Raw genomic sequence first — 7,398 nt, 5'->3', positions numbered from 1 at the left:
ACACTTACACACTTATTATTTTGCATCATATGAGAAATTTTTTTCTTTAGACTTTTCAACAAAAGTATAATTGTGTATGGATTAAACATATCTATATCAAAAGTATCTCTTGCATTTTTTCAAAAAATATAAGACATAAATTTTCCGGATGCTTCAAAATAAGTTCCGTAAAATAAAGAAAAATAATAATTGTATTAATACACACTAATGCATTTTTTTATCGAACGACTAACTTAATTAAATGATACATGATAAATTCATTAATTAATTAAATTCTATAATTAATGAATTATATCATGAAGAAAATAATGATGCGAGATGAAAATTTAAGGTAAAATGCAAAAGAATGAAACTGAAGAGACTACTATAAATTAGAACGTCTCGAATAATACTTCTATATTTAATTGGATCTGATAATTCGCTATTTATTTCTTCGCAATCACATCTCCTCTCAATCACTTTTCAATATCTGAAGAGCGAATTTTTTATTCTGTGAATTTCAGCTGTAAATACCGCGTCACAGATAAAATTAAAGGTGCATTCGTTTACATACATATGTGAAGATGAACGTTCGACAAGCGACGCGATCGATAAAAAGAGAAAGAAGAAAGAAGTGAGAGAAAGAGAGATTTGAAATCTCGTGGGAAGAGAACTGGCACGATGTGGTGCGCTCTGGACGAATAACTTCCAGCTTTCGTGAAATTCCGTGCTCTCTCTCTCTCTCTCTCTCTCTCTCTCTCTCTCTCTCTCTCTCTAATTTAGTCGTTATATTTATCGCGGTGACAATAAAAAAGACGTGGGCTATGTGCAAGACACCGCTTCTGTCGCTCGCACATGCGGTCGTCGAATACTGCTCGTAGTTATCTTCGATTCACCTCGTTTTTCTGGCACTCGTTCAACTCACTCCGAAATCTCGCGACCTGCTCGTTCTGCTTGAACAGTCCATCGCGATTCCACTATCGTTTGACATTTCGAATGATAAGCGATTTGGAAAGTTCAGTTTCAAGATTTCTGCTGAAATCGATATACTACGTCGATTGAACTATATTAATTTATGCAATATACGAGATATTCCAATGTCATATTATCGTAACTTTTTTGGAAAAATAAATATTTTTTACAAATGCATATTCACGCGTTAAATGCGTCATTTTTGTTAGATTTAAAAGGTTGATAATCATTGGTAATTTCAATATTATGCAATATTGGCGTTTCGTAAGTCATATATTATTGGTTTTATTGAATTTATAACTTGCACTTTTCTAGTTGTACTTTTCAAATTCTTTCAAAAATTTTTCATTTATTTCCTTTTCAAACATTCATCAACTTTTTGTTGCATAATATGTGTAGAAAGTACAAAGTCTTTCTCGTAATTTTTGTATACTTTTTGTACATATTTGATAATTAATTTAGGTTACATTTTTGGTACTGTTATGTTCCTAAGATTGTAAACAAAAATACATTATTATATTTATATTTTAAATATAAATTAGAAAGAAGAGATCAGTAAAAATTAGCACTTTTTTAATAACAAAAATTCATGCTAGAATAATAATATACATATCTTCGAAATCTCTTAATGTTTTCGAAGTAACTAAGTTCAAATTTGCATTCATAATTGGTAAATTTTAAATGACAGATCCAAAATGGCGATTAAAATAATTTAAAATATTAAAGCATGTTAATTTTTGATATTAATGAAATATAAATTCTCTTAATATTTTTTATTTTTTGCATTCTTAATTTTTTAATTAATATAATTCTTACGTATAAAAAAATTTTACACATAAATAAGCCATAATTAATTTTTTCAATTTAGCTGCCATATTGAATCCGTCATTTTAATTTCTTAAATTTTGACTTAAGATTTATAATCCACGCGCGACCCCCCAAAAATTTCCATATAAAATTCAGCAAAATACGTTCATTGGAAAAATTTGCACAACAAAAGATTAAATGAGAAAATAAGAGAAGGCAATAAAATTCATATTGAATAAGACAAATAAAATAGAAATCGACTAACAAGAATTATCGTATATCGTAATCGTTTATTGAATCGTCTAATGTTACGATATGTGTCTGCTACTATCATATAATATTATTAAAAGATAAAGATAATAAAATAACATAATTGTTTTATTCGACAGACTTGTAAATAATATTATCAATTATTATTACCTTGATGAAGAAGAATGAAGCATCGTCCGACCCTTCATTTTCACGAAATCTGGAACATAATGCTAGAACATATACAAACACATGATAAATATAACGCGTGTATTCAAGTTAAAGATACAAATTACATAATCGGATTCTAACAATTAAATATTTAAGAATTATATATTTTGTAAAATAAAAAAAAAACAAAAAGATTTCTAACATACTCATTTGTTAATTGACACTCTTAATTTATAATTAAATTACAAATACATTTATCTTAGTAAAATAAGGCAAAAAGATAAGAAAGAAGAACGGAATTGAATTGAGCTGCTCATCTTCTTGCATTTATATCCATATCAATCAATTTATCTAAAAAATAAATAAACAATAAGAATACCGCATAAAAATAAAAGCTAATAAGAAAATTAAATTATATTGATCTTATTATGGCGATATTGAAATATCGCATAGTATTTATAGAAGCGTTCTAAAAAGACATATCAATGTCATGCATTATACTTAAGTGGAAAATAGTATAGAGTTATATATATAATACAATACAAACGGATGTGAAATTAAAACTACGTTATGAACTGTATACGAGCTGGTTTTATGATATCGATCCGATATAATGTTCCGCTTAAATGAGCCTTTAGATAGCAGCCTTTATAAACGTGACTGTATCAGTCCAGTAATACGCATTAATACGGCTTATGAATGAACCTGATTATGTCATATTGCATACACGACCCTCAAAATAACTCATCGGAAAAAAAATTCGTATCGAAATATTTTTAATATCCTTTAATATCCATAATATCTTGTATTAATTTCGCCAACTGTTCATTAACTATTATCATGGAAAAGAGAAAATAAAATATACGAATGGTTCCGAAATCGTTTTATCGCGTATATTATACATGCTCCAATTTTTTTAAGTGATATAATTAATTATATTAATTATTTTTCGTTTATCTCTCGACACATCGAGTAAAATAAAATATTTTAATGAAACTTTTTTATTATCTCTGTCTGTAAAATATATCTCTTATAATTCATTACGTGTATTATAATCATAACTGAAATCTCTTTTAAATATCTGTTATTTTTATAGATATATAATAAAATTGCTTCCTGTGAGATATTTTTTCACACGTTATAATGTAATTTTATTAGAATTTTATTAAAATTTAATTTTTTTATATTCTTCTAGAAAAAGAAAATTTATAAAATATTTTTCTATTTTATACAATCTATGATTCATTTTTAAAAATAATGTTTAGCTTTGATTACCTTTCACTTATTTTATCATGTATTAATACAAGGTAATCTTGCTGAAATGTTCTCTTATTTATTTTCTTTTAGACAACATTTCTACAAACATGTTTGTAAAAAATAAGAAAAACATTAAGTTTCTAATATATATTTATGCTTATATATATAAACTTTCCAAATAATTAATTAATATGAGATGAAAATAAGTTCTGTGCATCACAGAACTGCGATATTAAGCAAAAAATTGTGTTTACTAAAATCTTTGAATGCGAATCAATTGAAATGGAAAGTAGATTGGTTCAACCTTGTTTTGCATCTCCTTATAGTAACTTGACCCAGACCGTGACTTTATTCAGATAACTTTGTTTTAACTAAAATAGATACTTATCTTACTATTAATAATATAATACATTCAAACATATTCAGCAGAAAAACAAATAGAAAAACAAAAAATTGTATAAAGAATATAATACAATTTTCGTTTAAAAGAAAAATTCATCCAAATTTGGCAGACAATCCACAGATTAAAGACGGGAATGTTCTAAATAAATATACAAAGGAAGGAGAAAATGCAAAGAGCGATTCTCTCTCAGATCGTTTTCCGTCGCTTTCTGCTAAACGCGGTTTAATTACGAGCGCACGATATACATAGTAACAAGACGATAAACGTACCATTGCGTGCTGATCGAGACGGCGCCGTGGCGACCGGAAATTTGGGTTCTTTCATTCGTAGGTGCATGCCTCGCTCGAGCGCTTTTGACGAACGGGTGCACCGTCTATTTCTGTGTTTCTCGGAGAAGATGCTATAGTTGTTATCGCATCGCGCATGGCGTTGGTACTGTTGGTCGTCAGTGAATAATGCATCGGATCGTCATGTGTGAGGCGTGTGTGCTCTCGTATACATAAGGTAGGAAGCAATAGGTAGATGTTCGATATAATGTGCCTCTACACAAAGCGTACGTGTGGTGTGTGTGTGTATGTGTGTGTGTGTGTGTGTGTGTGTGTGTGTGTATGTGTGTGTTTGTGTGTTATACTCCATGCGGTAATATTACCGCGGTGTCCCTGAATATCGATTTACTGGCATATCAGTAAATGTATGCACCGTTCTCTTTTTTACAATCCGACTGCATTCTTATAATCGCCTTAATCATTTCCTCGATGAGCATTATGCATAGTGATCAGCGAACATGATGCGATTTATTAAAAGTGTTCTTTGAAACATGATATTTATACACTGAGAAAAAAGTTGTTAACTTGACTAAGTGCACTTAGTTCGTAACTTACTTGATTACTTGGTCCGAGTAATTATATATTTAGGTTAAATATATATACGCGAGTCATATCAACAAAATCTTGTAATTTAAAAAACATGTTATTTGTATTAATTAAATTAAGAAATATTCGCTTGATAGCCCGTGACCGCAGTGTTTAGAATCAACTAATAGTTTTTAAATCAGCAACTTTCTTTTCAGTATACGAATTGAAAAAACTAGGCTGAGTAAATAGATGAGTTATGCAAAATATTCCGAACTATATTGAATATTGTTAAATATGTGAAACAAGATCATTTACTTTATTGTTCCGCAAAATCATAAACACGTATCTCATAATTGCCACAATTATTTTCTCGCTTGACATTAAATCGCATCGAAAACTTGATAACTCTAGACTGAAGAAATGATTGGTTGCTATTGGTTGCAGCAATTTAAATGGCATTTTTAATTGGCTGCAGCCGCGTTAGTCTATCGAAATTGTAAGTATTGTATATTGACATTGCGGATAGGCTAACGCAATCAAAAATTCGCTGCTGCAGTTAATTAATAAAAACGCTATGCCATATTTTATCATTATACGATTTTATCATGTAAATTGCTGCGGCAGCCAATTTTTTCATTATACGATTTGGAGATGTTGAAAGTTTTTCGGGTAATTCTTGCGGTTCATCAAAAATTTTTAACTTTCACCTTTCGCGACTTCCATTAAAAAACCTCACTTTTCGCTAATCCCACTCGCAATCATGAAACTCCAAGAGAACTTGCGTAACATCATGTATCAGATTTAGCCAACGTTTATATAGATGTTTATATAGTGAGTGATTCACTCGAGTTACTCAAACGCAATGCTACTGAGATCTGTACATTCACGTTATTGAAACGTCTTCATATCTGCATGAGATTTCAGGCAAACTCGAATGTCTGATCATTGTCGAATGCGATAACGCGTTATCGCATTCGACAATGATCAGACATATACGATACGTTGTTTATATATTCTTAGTAAAATTATCGTAAACACTTAGCAAAATTACTGCTATAATAAGAGTAAAATAAATTTTAACGAGACATATTGCATGCAAAATTAGTTAAAACTTACTCCACTTCTTGTGTGCTAAAAAAAGATTGATAAACATTGCCGAGTAAAACATTTATTGAAAACAAAAAATATATTAATTTTAATAAATAATTATTTAAGTAATGCTAGTTGAATATGCAAAAAAATGTAAACCTATTAATTTATTTGATACAAGAATCATTAATTTGATTTAATTATATTATTTTTACTTAGCAAATATTTATTTTTTGTTAATATATACGTATATTGTAACATTTATTCATTTATATAATTTATATATAATGAATAAATGTAATAAATGTTATATATTTTGTAATATTCATGAGCACTATTCAAATAATAATTTATTAAAATACATTTTCTCTCAGTGTAATATTAAAAAAAAATTCTTTTTTTTAAACAGCTTTTTTTAAACATCTCAATACCATCAATTCTATCTCATAGATGATGAAATTATTCACACGGCGGAATTATCTCTTTTCTTCTCCCGATGTCTAAAGAAATCGTTCGCATCCTTAAAAAAATGCGGACAAGGATACGAATGTCCAACAATGCTGACACTTGTACGTGCATTAGACTCGTCGTCGAGCATTTTACCAACGTTTACTGCATCGGAGACGTAACATTGTGAAAAATCGTTACACGTTTCGGTACAAGATGCTGCCGATGTATCGTGCTGCGTATGCGCGCGCATATGTAGGTATACCAGGTAAACCAGATTGCACTCTCACGATATTCACATCGAAAATACATAATATCTGCTTTCAACGAAAACACTATGTTCTATCTAATGCATTTCTCAACTGCGGATTACACCTTGAGATTTTCCTCACCTCTTCGAAACGAAAGAATTGCAGAGTTGAGCGATATCTCACCCGACGATCATCGCTCTTTTCTCTCGCGGATTATTTATCCTTGCCTAGAGGGAGGGTATATATCTGTATATAAAAATCATTATCACACGTTACGCCCATCCGTCACGCTAACCAAAAGTCTGGGCTTAATGGCATTCTTGACATTTATTTCTTTGCGACACGGTTCATTTATCGTGATTCACATTGGATTGTCGGATAACAATCAAAATTTAATTTTCTCATCATATGTGACATTACATAACAGTTATATAACAATTATTTATAAAGTTATAATGTTTTATTGGTCCTACACATTTCTGAATAAGTTTGGCTGAAAATATTTAGTTTACGTAGTCTTAAAAATTATAGTACTCAAAGATTGAAGTTAAATATCTTCAGGACATATTCTTTTCATAGAAATGATCATTGTTAACAATAAAATGTTCCTAAGTTAATATAATATCAATTATAATTAGTTCCTCAACAAAGAAGAATCTATAAATAAAAATCTAAAAGATATCTTGTTAGATATCTTGAAGTTAAGTCAGAATTTCATAAAACATTCCAAAGAAGTATTAAGTAATTCTCTCAAACAAGTAGTCGAAGTAATCGACTGTAGTAAATCGAAATAATCGCAATTGAAAAGTACTGACCTTAATGATATAGAATTTAATGATAACAACTATATAGGTGATATTACAAACTTAATATTGTGTAAAATTACTGCATATAAAGATGAAAAAAAAACTGTTATAAT

General features: G+C 29.4%; 1 protein-coding gene across 7 annotated transcripts in view; it reads right to left on the bottom strand.

The window, feature by feature from the left end:
• LOC108688917 (alpha-1,6-mannosyl-glycoprotein 2-beta-N-acetylglucosaminyltransferase) overlaps positions 1-7,398 on the bottom strand; it is a 22,020-nt gene that overhangs the window by 9,145 nt on the left and 5,477 nt on the right. For 4 of the 7 annotated variants that reach the window (XM_018195461.1, XM_018195467.1, XM_018195465.1 and 1 more), the window contains exon 2: positions 2,179-2,240. The gene's annotated coding sequence lies outside the window, so the exon portion shown is untranslated. Of the gene's footprint in view, positions 1-2,178; positions 2,241-4,107; positions 4,365-7,398 lie in introns of those variants that run through there. The other 3 variants (XM_018195462.1, XM_018195464.1, XM_018195463.1) reach the window with 3 other exon arrangements.

The sequence above is a fragment of the Atta colombica genome, unplaced genomic scaffold (genome assembly GCF_001594045.1).
Source record: "Atta colombica isolate Treedump-2 unplaced genomic scaffold, Acol1.0 scaffold248, whole genome shotgun sequence".
Taxonomy (NCBI): domain Eukaryota; kingdom Metazoa; phylum Arthropoda; class Insecta; order Hymenoptera; family Formicidae; genus Atta; species Atta colombica.
This window is presented reverse-complemented; position numbering and strand designations above follow the sequence as displayed.